General features: G+C 36.7%; 1 long non-coding RNA gene across 1 annotated transcript; it reads left to right on the plus strand.

Annotated features, from left to right (window-relative positions):
- Positions 1–1,098: 1,098 nt before the first annotated feature.
- Positions 1,099–3,472, plus strand: LOC141480177 (uncharacterized). The gene is made up of 2 exons (XR_012464218.1): positions 1,099–3,113; positions 3,200–3,472. It is a non-coding gene; the product is annotated as an uncharacterized lncRNA (long non-coding RNA).
- The last annotated feature ends 485 nt before the right edge of the window (positions 3,473–3,957 follow it).

Below are 3,957 nucleotides of genomic sequence, written 5' to 3' on the forward strand. Positions count from 1 at the left end.
CATATAATTTTATATACGATGAAATAACAAAAACAAATGTTAACATGTCAAAACAGCCAACATATATTAGTCATCTATATGGATGTTTAATCTATAAATACTTGGCTTGTAACTGTTGGTAATGAAATGCTGTATTTATTTGTTGAAGAGTACACATTTTGTCAGCTCTCAGAATTAAAAAGGCAAAATGTCGGACATTTTTTAACAGCTATTCGCGAGCAGATGGCGCTGTACGTAACCTCCTTGATTTATCGACATTATTGCTTGATCTACTCGCGGGCAGATGGCGCTGTATATAACCTCCTTGATATAATTCGAACTCACTTTACATGTATTTCTTCATTTGAAAAAAGTATTTTTTCTATTAACACGTGCGCCTGCTGCTTTATTTGTAACCCTTCTTTGCGCGCCTGCTGCCTCATTTGTAACCCTCCAGTAATAGAGCTATAGGAGTTTTAAGCCAAAATCCCATGTATTTTCTTATGGAGCATCATTCTGGCGTTTTTTGAACCTCAGGCCGAGTTAACACGGAAGGAACAAAAGTCAGCGCCTCGTATTTGCCAAACGTTCATCATATGTTAACTGAGCCTTAGTCTTCAAAGCCCACTTCAGACCACCTCCACTTTTACCATCATTCAGTAAACCCATCAGCTATCGCGTATAAAGCGGAAAATTCAAACCACCAGTAGATGATCAAGGCGGATTCTGGCTCAAACGGGAGTGGGGAAAGGAAACGTGTGACGTCATAGACGCAGGATGGAATGAGTATCGTAGCGATTCAAAAAGCGTGGGCCCCCTTGCCCCTCGGCCCCCTTGAAACCTCGACACTGAGCCGTATCAGTGGTTAGGTTTCTCGACCACAGGTGTCGGATGACAAGTGGGCATTTGCCGCTAGCTTCAGTGAAGAAGGGGTGGTTCGATAAGATGTCACTGAATTTCAAGTTATTTATGGGCGCCAGGTAAATTAAATTTCCAGACAAATACCCGATTTCGCAAACTCAATCTTCCAATTTACCAACTCCGATTGAAACAACAAACCGTAGTACTAAACCAATTTATTAACATCAATAATCATAGTTTTTCATGTAGTTCAGGATCTTCAAACTTTAACCTATAACAAAAATTAACCACTGGACTGGAAGCGTAAGTATTAAAGTACTAAGCAGGCATTAAATATTACGCAAAAATAAAACAATAAGCTCACTCAATACAACAAATTTAGATTCTGACATGTAAATGGGAGTAGCAAGCAACTATATAGCGTCTGACGCAGGTAAGCAACCGTTATCTAACGTTACTCGTACCATAAGCAAACTAAGTAGGTAATAGTAAGCACTTGGCAACTATAAATAAATCAATATCAAGCAGAAAAGGGAGGAGAATGCATAAATATCATTTCCAATAACGGGAGTTCTGCTAATAAACGTCGCTTGAGCTCAGGCGCATGCGTTATACCATATAGCTAAATTACTCAAAAATATGCAGTTATATACAAATAGCGATATTACCAAATTATATGCATTTACACCTCTAACAATGATGAGCTATAAACCAGCTACAAAGCAACGCGATATCTTAGCAACAATCAATTATGAAGAAGAAAAAAAATAGCATTCAAACTTGCGTGCTCCTCGAAGTGTATGGCACACGCCAATTCGGTCTGATTCTCTGTAGCGCCCTGTAAATTGGCAGTTTTGGATCGCCCTGTATATTCCACTGATGAGCGATAGTCCCTTTTAGGTATCCGCCTTGCACATAGCCTCTCAATGTGTTCAGAATTCCAGGAATTATTGAACTCCAAAGACCAATAGGAGAAGATAAAAAAAAACCCTGTCAGAAAGGGAAATTCAAATTAGAAAACTCTACAAAACTGAAAAATCAAATCCCACTTTTGACTAAACCGGTAAGAGCAATTGAAATTACAAACCCCCAATGAAACACTGAAAGACAAAAACATTGTTTTATTCGCTACGAAATATATAGTCACTTCCTGTATAAGTGAATAAAAGGAAATGATAATTGAAAATCTAACGCGAACCCATTTTTGGGAATTGGTTTCCAAATGTACAAATAAATTTGAGATCTGGCAACGTTTCAAAATTTATTTCTAACAAATAAAAACTTATTTCAACAGCTGTTCTGATTTCAGCGTTTCCATGAACCCTCAATCGAAATAATCATAAAAGAAAAAATATACATTAACTTACCCTGGCCGAAAGGGGTTTTTACGAACTGCGACTTCCACTTGAAAAGCTGGTTACTTAGATGGTGGACATACATTAAATGAAATTCGGCCTTGTCGCATCTGACAATAAGAAAAAGATTTGGTGAATACCAAAAATACCGATAAAACAAAGCTTAGACGAATGAAGATGCACTCGAACATAACAAATATATACACATACCTGGTAAATGATTCCGATGGAAATGCTTCCACTTTCAAGGTTAGGTGAGATTCTTTAAAAATCCTCTAACAAGTATAGCCGTGGTTATATAACAAAAATACGCCAAATCGTAACACCAGTATAACCTCAGCTTGAAAATTTGTCTCGTAAAATATAACCCAATGAAGGATGATTGAAATATCATGAAATTTTACGAGTCAACGAATACTAACACCTTCCTTTACTTGATCAGCACACAAAAAGGACAAATGACATTCTCGATCGAATGACCTTCCTGTCAGTTGAAATAGAAAAGTCACCTACTACGAGTCATTGACCTTCGACGGAATACTCTATCCCAAGTCTGTTTCGTGAAAACAACTGAAGTTGCAGATCTGATGAAGGTTGAATGCTCCTTCCGATTGCAACACTACATGACAAATATTATATACAACCTATTCGAAATATACAAAATTTACAATAAATATTTATTGTCCCAACACAACTCTAGTACAAGGTATTCCTTAACCGAACCCGATTCTAGAGAATTTCGGCTGGAATAGTTGGCAACATCGACGAGCTAAATACCGATGAAATGTTTCTAACCTACCATTCAGACAAGATGTACACAAATCAATAAAACAAATTTGTTAGATCTTCCAAGTAATAATTAATCGAATCGTGGTCGAGACGAAAGAAGTAAGCTACTGCGATTGACGAATGAAGAAGGTAAGCATGCATACTTATACTTTTAAAAATAATTCAGAACACGTCTTTTTGAGTACATTCTTCTAATGATTCGTAATCTCTTTCAGCTACAATCGATCCGATGATCATTATTTCATCAGATGTCCAAGAAATACTCACTCAGAGCCGTCTTTACCGTTTACTTAATGATGAGGAGTCAATATATGGAGTATTGTTACAAGTATCTACATCGCGATATGACTAGAGGAATATATTATAGAGCTGTTGGAGATGATATTCTGAAGATGCCAAACTCTCTACAAGGCTAGAATAAATTATCGCATTTTTGACATGGTGTAAACTATCTACAATAATTAAGGAATGATAAGGAGGTACCAACATATCTTTTACAGATTTAACGAATATTATGATGCAAATTGACCTGTTTGTAGGTGTTCCTTTAGGCAGTACCAAAATACCAGACTCAGACTCAATATACAAGGTGTTCTAATAAAATATGTTCTCTAGATAATCTTTGTAATAGTTTATGTTGAACTAGTAAATGAATGAAATAATTATAGTAAGGTAGCGTGTTATCACTAACATACCTGAGGTTCAAAATGAACGTAACAATTTCCCCCCTTACTTGAAGGAATTTACCCCGTAAATTTCTCTTCAACGGTCAAACTTTTACTCGGTATCATCAGGACCCGGCTTCAAGTCCTTAGCATGCCATACTCCTTTCGATATGCCTTTTTCATCTCTCAGTTCATATGTCCACGGAGACAGCCTTTTTTTAATATAAAATGGACCAACAAACTTAGGAGCTAATTTACGACTGAAATAGTTAGCAGCGTTAGATAACACATAGTTTCTCTTCCAGACC

The sequence above is a fragment of the Leptinotarsa decemlineata genome, unplaced genomic scaffold (assembly GCF_025532065.1).
Source record: "Leptinotarsa decemlineata unplaced genomic scaffold, Ldec_3_MD MMD2_P_RNA_scaffold_6, whole genome shotgun sequence".
Classification (NCBI taxonomy): domain Eukaryota; kingdom Metazoa; phylum Arthropoda; class Insecta; order Coleoptera; family Chrysomelidae; genus Leptinotarsa; species Leptinotarsa decemlineata.